The sequence below is a fragment of the Canis lupus genome, chromosome 24, assembly GCF_048164855.1.
Source record: "Canis lupus baileyi chromosome 24, mCanLup2.hap1, whole genome shotgun sequence".
NCBI lineage: Eukaryota > Metazoa > Chordata > Mammalia > Carnivora > Canidae > Canis > Canis lupus.
This window is the reverse complement of record NC_132861.1, coordinates 49,917,525-49,931,955: the sequence shown is the minus strand read 5'-3', so window position 1 is coordinate 49,931,955 and position 14,431 is coordinate 49,917,525.

The following is a 14,431-nucleotide window of genomic DNA, read 5'->3' as shown; positions in this document are numbered from 1 at the left end:
TCTCTGCGCGCCGGGGGCTGTCCTACAGGATTTACCCACGTGGTCACAGGCCGTCCCCTCAGCCCCCCCCGGGCGGGGTGCCAGAGCGGTCCCCATTTCAGAGAGCCCCGAATGGAGGAGGGGGGTTCTTGTCTGAGATGCCAGCTATGTGGAGGGGGAGGAGGAGTGCATACACCCCACCCTCCTGGCATCAGGCTCCACAAACATTAGCGGCTACTATTTTATCTTTGTCTTTCAAGGATTTTAAGGGTTTGTGTAAAAACCCTCAGGACGGTGCTCATCACATCCAGACGTCCTCACTCCCTCTCTCTCCTTTCTGCCCTCGTCCTGCCTTCGGACCATGTGTCTACCTTTGCCAAGGGCTGGAGACACAGCAACGGATGAAGCTTGGAGGCATCCCCCAGGGCTGACCCCAATGGTCCCGGGCTCCCGGCTGCTCCCTCCAGACGTCCTGCCTGGATGGCAGCGTGGGAAGGAGCCCCGCAAGGCAGAGCCTTAGGGACAACAGTGGAGCAGTCCCAAGCCTGCCGCCGGGCCATTTCCTGCTGTGACTCCTCTGTACTGAGAGGGAAGGAGAGAGGCCTATGGCCAGTGGACCCCAGGGCACTTAGTGGCCGACCTCCTGCCCTAAAGGGGCAGGCAGGGCCAGGACAGTCAACCCGCCAAGGCCAGCTGCCACGGGAGCCCACACTCCTGCCCCTTGCGGCCTCGGCATCCCCACATTGGGGCCCTGGGACACATTTCTGCTCCCTGGCTTCTGAGCTCAGAGGGCACGGGCTAGCCTTCAGCAAAGGTGGAACGTGGATGGGGGTCCCCTGCAGCTCTGATGAGGGCCCCGTGCCGAGCCAATGAGATTTCCGTGCAATGTGGGCCACTGCATCTCCTCACACCCACCTCCCCCTCAGCCTCCCCTCACCCAATCGCCCAACTGGGGCCTGGCTGGGGCCTCAAAGGGTTTCCTTTTGCAGCCAACAAGCTTCCAGCCACTTTAACTCAAACGCATAATTAAAAGGCATCTTAATTAAAGGCAGAGATGCGGTTCCTGCTGGAGGTGCCCCACCCTCACACATCTGCCCCTTGGGTAGGGCTGACTGTGGCCCGGGGTGGCCCCCACCCCAGAGGAGCCCGGCCGGAGCAGAGAAGCCCTCGAATGCTCGCCCTCTGCTCTCTAGTCCTTCCCTGCGGACCCCCCGTCTGACTCCTCGGGACGCGGAGCCCCCAGCCTCACGCCCTTTTACCAGGAGACCCTCGTGACAAATCGTGCTTTATTGGTGCATCAGTGGCAACTGGGACCTGTGAGCCCAGAACGATATTAGGTGATCCTGCGCTTACTCCCTTCCCACTGTGTGATTCAATGTAAAACCAGACTGAGGTGTAGATAAGTTATGGGAATTTATTTTAATTTAAAGATTTTATTTATTTGAGAGAGTGAGAGCGCGAGAGCACGGGGTGGAGGCAGAGATCGAGGGAGAAGCAGACTCTGAGCTGAGCAGGGAGCCCGATGTGGGGCTCGATCCCAGGACCTTGAGATCATGACCTGAGCTGAAACCAGGAGTCCGAAGCTTAACCGCACCTGAGCCCCACCGGGCGCCCCTAAGTCAGGGAAATTTAGCACAGGGCCCCGCAGCCCAGAGTTTTGTATCCACGACAGTTACTTGAAAGCTTTTTTGTTGTTGTTATTTTTTGTTTTCAATATCCAATTAAAAAGAAATCTCATCTCCCGGTGCCCCTGTCTGGTTTGTGGGTGGTGCAAGCCTCCTGGTGCTGGGCCCCTTGGGGAGTCGCCTCCCAGCAGGGCTGTTATAGGGTTGCAACACCGACTATCTGACCCCAGGGTGCAGCTTAGGGAATCCTTGCACTTTCAGGGGAGGGGGTGGGAGCAGGGGGATGGGAGTTCTGGGATTTCCCCCCATCCCGGGTACTGGGTCGAGCTACCATCACAGCCCCAGACCTGCAGAGGCCGACCCACCGCTGCCCCCTTTTCCCACCCTCAGTTAGCAGCTACTGCTAGGAACCTCCAGCGACACCCTTTCTGGCCTGAGCCTCCAGCAGAAGCCCGGCCCCTGCCTCCCCCCGTGGCGCAGAGCCCCGAGGGGAGCCCATCTGGCCGCAGCTGTAGGGCAGAGGAGGACGGCGAGTGGGTGGCCCCGGGGGGCTGGCTGGGAGAAGGGGCCAGGCATTATTTCTAATTCTCAGGACGCAAAGGGGTGGGAGCCGGGCCTGCCATTTCCCAGGGAACAATGGGAAACTGGCTGTCTCTGCTGGCCTCTCTGTCGTGTCATGGGTTGTGTGGTTTCTGGCGCGGGGCCAGGCCGCCGTGGCTGTGGGAACATGCGTCCTGGGCTCCAGCGGTCGAGTGAGGGACCTGTAGCGAAGCTGCGGAGGGTCCCTTCTCCCTGCCCGTTCCCACCCAGCAGCTACCCCTGAGGGGCTTCCCTGCGGGGTGGGTGTCCCTCAGCCTCACGATCCACGGCGAGTCTGAGCCGGGGCAGCTCTGGGACCTCTGTCCTCACGCCCTGGGTTTTGCTGTCTGCTGTCGCCCAGCAGGACTTAGTAACCTGAGGGCTCCTCGCCCGAGAGCAGAGCCCACACCCCCTTACCCTGGCCTCTCGGGGCTCCGGGCTGGGCGCCCCACAGGCCTCCCTGGGCACCTGCTCCCTGCCGGCCAGGGTCTACGCAGGAAGCAGCCGGAGGGGTTGTCGCCCAGGCTCCCCCGGCGGAGGGGAGGGCAGTTAGGGGAGCCAGCAGGGGAGGCTGGGGAAGCCATTGCCACCTTGGGCCTTAAGGGGCACAGGGGTGGTTTCTAGAAGGAGGCTGGAAGAGAGCCCGGGCCCCGGCACCCTGAGCCAGGCGGCAGGCGGGGCCTCAGAAGATGTGGGCTGCGGGGGTCAGAGTCCGGGACCCTGGGGTGGGAGCAGCTCCGCAGGGGCGCACGGGGGTCCTGCGCAGGATCGCCCCACGTGTCCCTCGCAGCCCCAGCCCCGGGGGGTCCCCCGAGTGCCCTGGCCACCCGAGCGGCCTCTGGACAGAGGCTTCCCGTCCCCGTGCGTCTCACGGCCCCACCTGGCTTCCTGCCCAGCCGCGTGCCGGGGCCTCGAATGGCATCTGTGGGTGGTTGGCGCTCGGCCCAGGCTCGTGGGGGCAATAAATCAGGAGGGTCCTGGGCCTCGCTGGCAAGCCCGAGAGCACGGCAGCCTCTTCAGGAAGGAATATGTCCTTAGGCTGGGAGGGGGCGAGGGGCAACCCAAGAGCTGTCCCCAGGGCCCCGAAGTGCAGGGGGTAAAGCGCAGCCTCCGTGCCCAGGGCCCAGCTGATAGGCACGTGCTCCTGCTGCCCAACAAGTGACAGCCATGTGATGCTCGGTGGCTCCCAGCCCCCAAGCCTTTAAACCATGCACAGCCCTGTGTCTAGGGTCACTTCTAGGATCTCATTCAGTCCCCACAGCACGCTCGTGGGGTAGGCACTGCTGCAAACACCCCCATTTTATGGATCACAAAACTGAGGCTCAAGGGGTGGGGATGTCGGATAAGTGACTTCCCAAAGGCTGCTGGACGCTGCAGGCGGCCCGGGGGCTCCCAACCAGCTCTGTCTCAGAGCCGAGTGTGGCCTCCCTGCCTCCTGGCTGTGAGGCTGCTCCTGAAAGGCCGCCAGGCCACGGGCACCCGTGCTGTGGTCCTTGGGAAGTCGACGAGCCCCAGGTTGGTGGTGATTGGGCCAGGCCCCGGCTGGGGGGCCCCCTGGGGGGCACCAGAACTCGATGGCTGCCTCTCTAATACGCTCCCCTTGGAGATCCTCCTCCCAACCCCCCCACCACGGCCTGATCCGGGCCCCAGCTTCCCCACCTGGGATGGACCCCGAGAGATTCCCAGAGCTGCCTGCCTTTCTCAGCCCGGCAGCCACACACCTCACCTCTCTGCTAGGGAGCTTCTGATACACACACTTTTTTTTTTTAAAGGTGTTATTTATTGATTCATGAGAGACACAGAGTGAGGCAGAGACACAGGCAGGGGAGGCGGGCTCCATGCAGGGAGCCCAGTGTAGGACTCGATCCCGGGACCCCGGGATCACGGCCTGAGCCCAAGGCAGACCCAGGCGCCCCCTGGTATGCACATCTCCTCCCCCTTAGCCCTTCCCCGTTCACTAGGCCCCCGGGTCCCCCAGCTCCATGGCCTGGCCCCCCGGGGCTCCATCTGAGCCCTGCTTTGCGTCTTGTCCCTGCCACATGCTCAGACTCTGGCCCTGCAGTGCTGAGCCTTCAGAGCGGGGCTCCCCTGTGCATCAGGCTGGCGGCTCCCTTGGCCTTGGCATGTAGCAGGCGACCGCCCTTCAGGACTTGCGGAGGGAGAGCAGCACGCAGGTCTGACCCTGCGGTCTGTGCCCACTGGTGGCTCCTCCTGGAATGGAGGGAAGAGCCAGTGTCCCAAAGGGCACCTGCTGCAGGAGCCCGACGACTCTGCCCGCCTCTGTCCAGCGGCGTCTCCAGGCGCCGGGGACAGCTTCCTTCTGAGCCCACTCAGTCCTTTAAAGACAGGCTCTAGGGCCAGCTGGCACCTGGGCACACCCCGCTGCTTCCTGCTGTCCTCTGATGCCCTCCACTGGCCAGAGCCAGTTACTGAGGCTGACTCTGCAGGCCTGGAGTTCCCCAGGGATGGGATTGGGGTTGGGTTGGGGACTCAGGATCATGCCTCCTCAAGAAGAGTGACCACACACACCCAGCTCTTCCTACCGGCCCCACAGCATACCCCTATCTGCTTAATGTACCCATCTGCCCTGAGCTGGAGCCCACAGAGAAGTCTGTGCAACCCTCCCCACCCACCGCGAGGAGCGTGGGTGGCTGTAAGGCTGCCCATCTGGTCTCCATTAGCATCCGAGACACCTACCAGCACAGATTTCTCCTGAGCAGACCTAAGTGGCATGGTTTAGGACTTTAATGTTTATATTCTTTTGCTCAACGGCTTGCCACGTCTTTAGGTATCTGGTTTCAACTAGATGGTCTTTGCAATCCTTATAACGTCTATGCTTGATTTCACAGGCAGAATGATTTCAGACGTCTGGATGCTAGAGTCAGCAGTGGCTCTGCCAAAACATCCCCTGTGTAAAATCTGGAATGATGTGTGCCAGCCTGGGAAGCACTCCTCCCGGGAGAGCGCCCCAAGTCAGGTGGCAATAGACTGTCAGGTGAGTCCTTGTGTCCCTGCATAAAACTGAGTGCAGAGCCCTGATGGCGCAGCTGGGCCAGCTCTGTCCCCAGTGCTGCTCAGGTCTGGGCACATCCGCCCTCTCCCGCTGTCAGCTAGGGTGATCGGAAGCTTCCTGGTGGAGTGGAGTGGATTCCACAGGACCTAGAAAGGATGGCACAATGACATAGTCATGTCTCTCCTTTTAGATCTTAAGCGAAGCGTTTCTAATATTCTAACGTGTTGTTTAATTTGGTTCTTCTCCTTTGGTCTTATGAGTGTTGATCAAAGCTGACTCCCTGCTTCGCCTTTCTAAAGAGTTCCATCACTGTCTCTGTTGTTTTGCATTAAGAAGACTTCAGCTGGATGAGCTCCTCCCTCCCTCCTTATCCCGTCTCCATCCCCCCCACCCCTCCCGTCTCCCCCCTCCCCGTCCCTCCCCTCCCTGTCTATTTACTACCTGTATTAGTCTGCTTGGGCCGCTATAACAAAACACCATACGCCGGGTGGCTTAAACAACAGAATTTTATTTTCTCATAGTTTTGGAGGTCAGAAGTTCAAGACCAAGGTCTCCATCAGTTTGGTTCCTGGAGAGGACTTCCTTCCTGGCTTGCAGATGTTTCTCTTCTTGCTGTGTCCTCACATGGCCTTACCTCACTGTGTGTGTGTGTGTGTGTGTGTGTGTGTGTCTGAGATCTGTGGTCTCTCTTTTCTTTGTATAGGGACAACGATCCTATTAGATCAGAGGCCCACCCTGATGACCTTACTAAAAAATATAGACCTCCTTATAAGTCCAATATCCAATATGGTCACAATGTGGGGGGTTAGCATATGAATTTTGCAGGGGGCATAGTTCACAGCACTACTCATATGTATGAGGTAAGAATAAGACACAGCATTCCCCAGCTCTCCAGGTTAAGATGCCTAAACTGCAGTTGTCAGCTGACACAGGCGGTTTCATCATACGAGAACTGGAAATTTTAGTGAGTGGTTGGTTTGTAAGAATCTAGACACACAGTGAAAGCAATATGGCACCAACCAAGGGCAGCCAGCTGAAAGTCAACTCTGGGACCCCCTCTTGGTTTGTGTCCCCTAAATATATATTTTTTATTTTTTATTTATTTATGATAGTCACAGAGAGAGAGAGAGAGGCAGAGACATAGGCAGAGGGAGAAGCAGGCTCCATGCACCGGGAGCCCGACATGGGATTCGATCCCAGGTCTCCAGGATCGCGCCCTGGGCCAAAGGCAGGCGCCAAACCGCTACGCCACCCAGGGATGGTTTGTGTCCCCTAGAAGCAGACCCTGAGTGCATTTGATGCAAATAATTTATTTTTGGAGGCCACCCTAAAAAGCACCTGCAGGGGAGTGGGAAACATAAGACAGTGTATGGTCAAGTTGGTTACCACTATGGGCAAGAGGAGCCCATGCCTGCTGGGGGTCAGGGAGGTAAGGGAGAACAGGCCTTAGAGTTATCCTAGCCTTGGGTGAGGAAGCTGGGATTTTATCCAACAACTCTCTGTTGTTGTTTGAGGCTCCTCTTTTCAGGAAATATGCCTCAGGCACAGAGTCTTGGGGTTACCAGTAACCTACCTCCATTAATGGCTCCTTGTTCACGTAAATGTGGCACTGAACACCCCTCTGCTGTAATTTCCTCATGTACCTTGTGTCCTGGGGTTGGTCTAGTCCACTGGCAGGGCTAAAACTTCCTGCCCTGTGACTAAAGCCCTACCCCACTGCCACCCTGTGGGAAGTGAGCCTTTCTGCTCAAGGATTGGACCCGTTGCAATGGCTGGGCTCAGGACCATCTTTGCTACTTTCTTGACTCTCACTTGTGTCTCATCTTTTAGAGGGACCTTCAGAGCATGTGAGAGAAGATTAACAGAAATTTAGTTCATATTACTGTTTTTTTTTTAAAGAATGGGCTATGATGTTAGGGTCATAATGTAACTACAGCAATCGAGACTAGATGGAATTGGCAGAGGGATAGACACATAGATCAATAGAACAAAATAGAGAACCCAGAAATAGAGCTACACAAATATGCCCAATTGATATTTGCCAAAGGTGTGAGAGCAGCCCAACGAAGGCAGGATAGTCTTCAACAAATGGTGTGAAAACAAGTGGACATCCGGAGGCAAAGAGATGAACCTTAACCTAAATCTCATACATTACACAATACTCAACTCAAAATGGATGACAGACTTAAATGTAAAATATAAAACCACTACATTTTTGTGAAAAAAAAGTTTAAATCAGAGCGAGGTGAAGCATTAGTTGTTTGACCTGACATCAAAAGAAAAAATGGACAAATGGGATAAATGGGACTGCATCAAAACTAAAAACTCTTACTCTGTGAAACATTCTATTAAGAGAAGGAAAAGAGGGACACCTGGGTGGCTCAGCAGTTGAGTATCTGCCTTTGGCTCAGGGTGTGATCCTGGTCCCAGGATCGAGTCTCACATCAGGCTCCTTGTGAGGAGTCTGCTTCTCCCTCTGTCTGTGTCTCTGCCTCTCTCTCTCTCTCTGTGTGTGTCTCTCACTAATAAATAAATAGAATCTTACAAAAAAAGAAAAGAGAAGGAAAAGAAAAGCAATCCACTGGGGGAACATACTCGCAACAAAGGATTAGTATCTAGAGTATATAAAGAACTTTTAAAAACTCAACAGTGAAAAAAAATTTTTTTTAAATCCAAACAATCCAATTAGAAAATGGGCTAAAGATATAAACAGACATTTCACCAAAGAGAGTAAATGAGCACATGAAAATGTTCTTGGCATCTTAGTCATGGGGCAAATGTAAAAGAAAACCACAATGAGATATCATTGCCTGTGAGAATGGCTAAAACAAAGAATTGTGATAACACCAAATGCTGGCAAGGATGAGTCACCTACACTTTCTGGTAGAAGTGTAAGATGGTACAGCTCCTCTGGAAAAGAATATAGCAATTTCCTGGAAGGCTCAATGTGCCCTTTCTAAATGGCCCTACAATTGCTCTGTTGGGCATTTCTTCCAGAAATTTGAAAACTTGTGTTCGCACAAAAATCTGTCTACAAATGTTCATAGAAGCTTTATTTGTATTAGTCCTAAACTGAGAACAACTTCTTGTCCTTCAGGGGGTGAGAGGTTAAACCAAATCATGTATCTGTATCTTGAAATACTTCCCAGCGGAAAAAAGGTACAAACTGTTGAAACATGTTAACAAGTGGGGATGGGTCTCAAGGGAATTATGCTGCATGAAAAATGTCTCCATAGACGACAAATTGCATGATTCCATTTAAATAGCGTTGTTGAAGTGACAAATTTATCGAGGTGGAAGACAGATGAGTGATTGTCCAGGATCTGGAGGGGAATAGGGAGAGGCTGTGGCTATAAAAGGGATCCTGTTTTGGAGCTGGCCTATCTCCATTGCGGTGGTGGTGGTGGGGGGGGGGGGGTCACATGAATCTATACATGTGATAAAACTGCACAGAAGTAAACACAAGCACATGCACAGACATGAGTAGGTACATAATTGGTAAATCAGAATAAGGTGGATAAAGTGTATCAAGGTCAGTTTCTTGGCTCTAATAGGGTTCTATGGTTATGCAAGATGCTGCCTTTGATGGAAGTGGGGTAAAGGACATTTGGGTCTTTTTGTATTATTTCTTACAACTACATGTGAGTCTACAATTACCCTTACGCAAAAGTAAAAAATTTTAAAAATGAATGAGTTGAAGAGAAATGAAAACTGGTAACAACAGTGCATAGTGTCATTGCCCGCAACTGGGAATAATGCAAATATCTGTCAACAGGTGACTGGGTAAACACAATGTGATGATTCATAAATGGAATACTAACTGATCCTCGATAAAAAGTGACAAGCTGACGGTACTCACAGCAACTTGAGTGAATCTCATAGCCGTTATATTGAGTGAAGGAAGCCAGACACAAAAGCATGCAGTATGGAGGGAGTAAGCTTCCGTTTATAGGAAACTCTGGAATAGAGAAATTAAATTTAGTTTGAGTATGTAGCTGTCTGGTGCTGAACGGGGGGCCCTTTTGGGGGCAATGGAGATGTTCTATATCGTCATTGAGATGGTGGCTGCAAGGCTGCAAGGCTGCGCTTGTTGTAATTCATCAAGCTGTATACTTCATATACATAGGTATAAACATTTATCAAAAATCATTGAAATGTACATTTAAATGAGTGCATTTTATTAGATGTAAATTATATCTGATTAAAAAAGGGTTTCTTAGGGCACCTGGGTGGCTCAGTGGTTGAGCGTCTGCCTCTGGCTCAGGTCATGATCCTGGGGTCCCGGGATCGAGTCCCACATTGGACTCCTTGCAGAGAGCCTGCTGCTCCCTCTGCCTGTGTCTCTGCCTCTCTCTCTCTCTGTTTCTCATGAATAAATAAATAAAATCTTTTAAGGAAAAAGGGGTTTCCTAAACGTGAATAGGAGGTTTTGGGCCTAATGGCTAGAACTGGTTACAAATGTCTTTTTATTTTATTTTAATTTTATTTCTTATTTTTTTTTCATTTTTAATGTACTATTTTATTTTTTATTTTTTTAATAATAATTTTATTTTTTATTGGTGTTCAATTTGCCAACATACAGAATAACACCCAGTGCTCATCCCGTCAAGTGCCCCCCTCAGGGCCCGTCACCCATTCACCCCCACCCTCCCACCCTCCTCCCCTTCCAGCACCCCTAATTCTTAGAGGGTCGGAAGGGCAGAGGCAGAGGGAGAGATGGAGAGAAAGAATCTTAAGCAGGCTCCACACCCAGCATGGAGCCCAACACAGGGCTCGATCTCACAACCCTGAGATCAAGACCTGAGCCAAAATCAAGAGTTGGATGATTACCCAATTGAGCCACCCAGGCGCCCCTAGACAGCAATTTTACAGCATAGTTTCCCATGTTCCAGTTGACAACTGGATGAGATTTATTTCTTAAAAACAATTCTCTGCATTTAACTCATTCCAGCTGGGCCCTAACCATCCCATCCACTCTGACCCATGTGATTAATCACTTATTTAAAGGTGTCCATGGAGGGGATGTCTGGCTGGCTCAGTTGGTAGAGCATGCAACTCTTGATCTCAGGGTCATGAGTCTGAGCCCCATGTTGGGTGTGGAGATTACTTAAAAATCAAATATTTAAAAAAATAATACAGGTGTCCATGGAGGAGAAACTTTGGCGCTGGGCATATATGCATCAATTTTTTGAGATTAGACTCCATTCTTGTTTACTTCTCAATTCAAGCAGGGTTCCTTCGAGTTGAAATTAAGATATAATTTAGACATTTTTTACTAAAGAGTAACTTGCTGTTGCAGATATGGAGGTGTATCACTTGGCTCTCCCTTCAAGGAAGAACTTGCTGGAAAGCTGGAGGAGTGAGTTTTGGGGGAAGTCTCTGGCTTTGACATCTTTAGGACCCATTCTGAGGTATGTATGGGTCGAGGCTGCTCTTGTCAGTAGCTCCTGACAGGTTCTGGGCACAGTGGGAGATTCGAGCCTGGCCCTTTCCACCCCATGTAGGACCATCAGGGCTGGTTCACCTGCTCCAGCACAGCCGTCATCTGAGGCTCTCTCCACGCTGTCCTCCCCGATGCTGGCTGGTGTCAGACTGCCCCCATCATGCTGGGTCAGAGTTTGTCTCCTCCTTTACAGCTCCCTCCCCTCCTTCTTTTACAGGTATTGTCCACAATAAGCATCTCGCATCATGGCCTATGCCCTCAGAAGACCGGAGGTCACAAACTTGCTGACGTCTTATTTCAGCCAGGTTCCAATCAAGACAACAGAATCCATGCTGGTTATTTCAGCTAGAGGACACCGTGCAGGAAAGTGGAAAGAGATAACAGGTGGAATTCAGAATAAGGCAGGCAGACATGAGCAAGGGTAGACAGTCACTTTCCCCTTGAGGCCTACAGAGACAAAGGGAGGAGGGGAGGTGTTGCTGGAGCCCCAGGGTCTCGGGCTACCTGGTATATGCTGCAGTGGTTGCAGGCCTGTCAGGTCGGAGCTGGGACCCCAGAGGGATGACTAGCAGGTCCCTTGTAGTCAAGCTGGGGGTTGCTTCAAACAGAGAGAGACCGAAGTAGAAATGCCCGAATTTCTCTCCTGCCTGTGCGCCTCTCCAGTGTCCACCTGGACCCACAAACTAGAGGACATCAGATCCTGCGGTCTCTACTTCTCTTCAGTACAGAGGAGAAGAAGGAAAAGTGGGGAGATGAATGTGAAGGGAACCAGGACAACTTCCAAAACCTCATCCCTGCCAATTTGCCAGGAAGCTCATCTTGAGTCTCGTAGATGGTGGCTGGAGGGATGGACAGATGGATCCGTGCGTGATGAAGCTCCTGCGGTGAACAGTAACAGCAGAATGTGGGTGGTAGAGATATGGACATTCCCTGTAAGATTTTTTCACCTTTGCTCTACGTCTGAACATTTTTGTAATGATGTATTGTTAAAAAGAGAGAGAGAGAGAGAGACCCTCTTTAAACACCATTTTCATCTTTGAGGGAGAAGAAGCAGGTAGCTTTCTGGGTTCACCATTTCTCCCTGAGCGTGGTTACGCAGCCTTGTCTTTCTCTGCACCGAGAGGAGAGAGAGGAGTGGTGTGCCCCCCGTGCTGTGCGTTCGGGTCTCTGTTGCACGTCAGTGGGGTCAGAGGCTGCAAGCCTAGGGGTGCACATCAGTCCGTGACATGCTAGGTTTGGCTCGCCCATTGATTTGCAGCTTTTGAGTTAGTTACTTGCATTTAAAAATCTGAAAAATTGTTCGTAAAAATCCAAAATGTCTCCAACCTCTCTTTGAAAGCAGAGGTCTGACAGGACAGGGCCTGCACGTCCCCCCTGTGGCGGCTGGATGGATGGTGTCCCCTCTGGTCTGCCACCACCTCCTCTGCTTCCTCAGGGGTCACACCTGACTCACTGTACTCAGGTTTCCTGTCTCATCCCTGAAAACCTTTGCATTTAGGACACAGGACTCATTAGAACACTTCTATTTATTTTTTAAAAAGGCTTTGTTTATTTGAGAGAGGGAGAGAGAGAGAGAGAAAGAGCGCATGAGTGGGGTAGGGACAGAGGAGAGGGAGAAGCAGACTCCCTGCTGAGCGAGGAGCCCAACGTGGGGCTTGATCCCAGGACCCTGAGATCATGACCTGAGCCCAAGGCAGCTGGTGAAAACTGACTGAGCCACTCCGGTGACCCAGAACGCTTTTATTTATAATGAGCTCTCTACGACTCCCTCTTTCAGGCCACGTTCCTTAAACCGCGCTAATCCTCGAAGCTCCTTTGTTTTTTGTTTTTTGTTTTTTTTTTTTCTCGAAGCTCCTTTGTGACCTGCTCTATATCCAGGTGCCACCTCCATTTGCTTGAAACTTTCAAATGGGCTCTTTTAAAGTGAAGGCCTCTTTTATATGTTTCCTAGGCAGTAATCTCCATAAAACCAACAGTTTGGTGAACTCAGCAGGGTCTTTCCTAACGCAAAATAAAACACGGATCATGTCTTGCACTCGGTGGCACATGTGCTTCATTCCAGGCAATGCTGATCGGATTGTGCTAAGGCAGATTGCCAGAAAGACTGATCCTGCATCATTTGCTCCTCAGCAGCGCTTCCCTGAATTACACTGTACCCATCCCAGGCCAGGCCATTGGTTCTCTGTGGGCCCAGGTCATCTTAGATGTGAATCTGAAACCCAGAGGATGTGGCATGGCCTTTGAAGTCCTTTCCTCTCTAAGGGCTGCCTGGTGCTTGCACTTCCTGAGTTCTGCTTCTTTCCTTATTTTTTTTGAAAGATATTATTAATTTATTTGAGAAGGAGCGAGAGAGAGCGATAGAGAGAGAGAGCACTAGATGGATGAGGGGCAGAGGGAGAAGCAGACTCCTCGATGAACAGGGAGCCCAACATGGGGCTCGATCCCGAGACCCTGAGATCATGACTTGAGCTGAAGGCAGATGCCTGTCCAATTGAGCCATCCAGGCGCCCCCGAGTCCTGCTTCTCTAGTGTTTGGATTTCAGTACATCTTCAGTTTGCGTAAGTTCATCCAGGTTCATCCAGAAGAACTCTGACCAGTTCAAACTGCAAGTCCTTCATCAGGGTTGGGCTGTGTGGTGTGAGGTAGGATCGTGGTGGAGAGGTCGACAGGGGCTGGGCTAGGAGGGTTTGCAATGCCACGCTAAGGATTTGTCCAGGTCACTATTGGACTATCACTGATTTCCCTCTCAGTTAATCTAATAGCTTGTAGAGACTGTCATGTCATTCCAACATAGCTGGAAATAGTGATAATAACATCAACAGCAAGAACACCACCCACATTTCCTGAGCTCTCACCAGGAGCCCAGAGCACTCATGATTCGATTTAATGGTCACAAGAACTCTGTGAGGGAGCTACTACGACTTTGGCCACTTTACAGATGAGGAACGTGACATTCAGAGAGGTTAAGTAACATGACTAATGCCCCACAGCTGGTTGACGATGGAGCCAGTGATCCAAGCCAGGTCCATTCGACACCCATGTCCACACTCTTGACTTGCTGCTCGCAGGCATTTGATGCTGAGTCATTTCCTGTTCATTTGGTGAGTTAATCCCAGTCCCTTCCACCTTCACTTATAGGTCAAGTGGTCTTGTTGTTCTTGGATTTCTATCTGGTTTCTCCACCTTTGTGCTAATATGGCACCCTGAATTGGGCACAGTGTGTGAGAAGGCTCCACACATCAACTTGCCCAATGCGGCCAATTCTGCCTCCCACAATGATGCTGTGTGTTCTCCTTAACTAGGTGGGAACCAGCAGGGTCACACCAGTGGCCTCCACCCTTGAGAGGAATGAGTTCCTCTCTATTCTGGCCAACACCACAAGATGCTCTGGAAAGAGGACAGCAGGCTGGTGTCCTGATGTTCCTCAGCCCTTGTCTTCTGTGGCTTAGTCATGCCCACTGAGTCCTAGAGCCCCGAGGCCCATGCATGCTGTGGTCTCCACACCCAGCCAGGAGCAAGCAGGAAGCTGGGCAGGTCACACTGCCCTCAAGCAGAGGCTGTCCCGGTTTACACACCCACCCACAGTGAATGGGAGTCTTGCTTGTGCTCACCAGCATAAGGACCATCCTTAGAGGAAACAGATGATGGGGCAGGGGCCACTGGGGCTGACCAAATACTCACCCAGTCCTCTCTATTCGCGAGCTTTCCTTACAGTCAGGACCTATGTTGGGGTCATAGGACTAGTTCTGGCCGATGAACAGAGACATTTAAAAATCACTGTACTTTCTCTA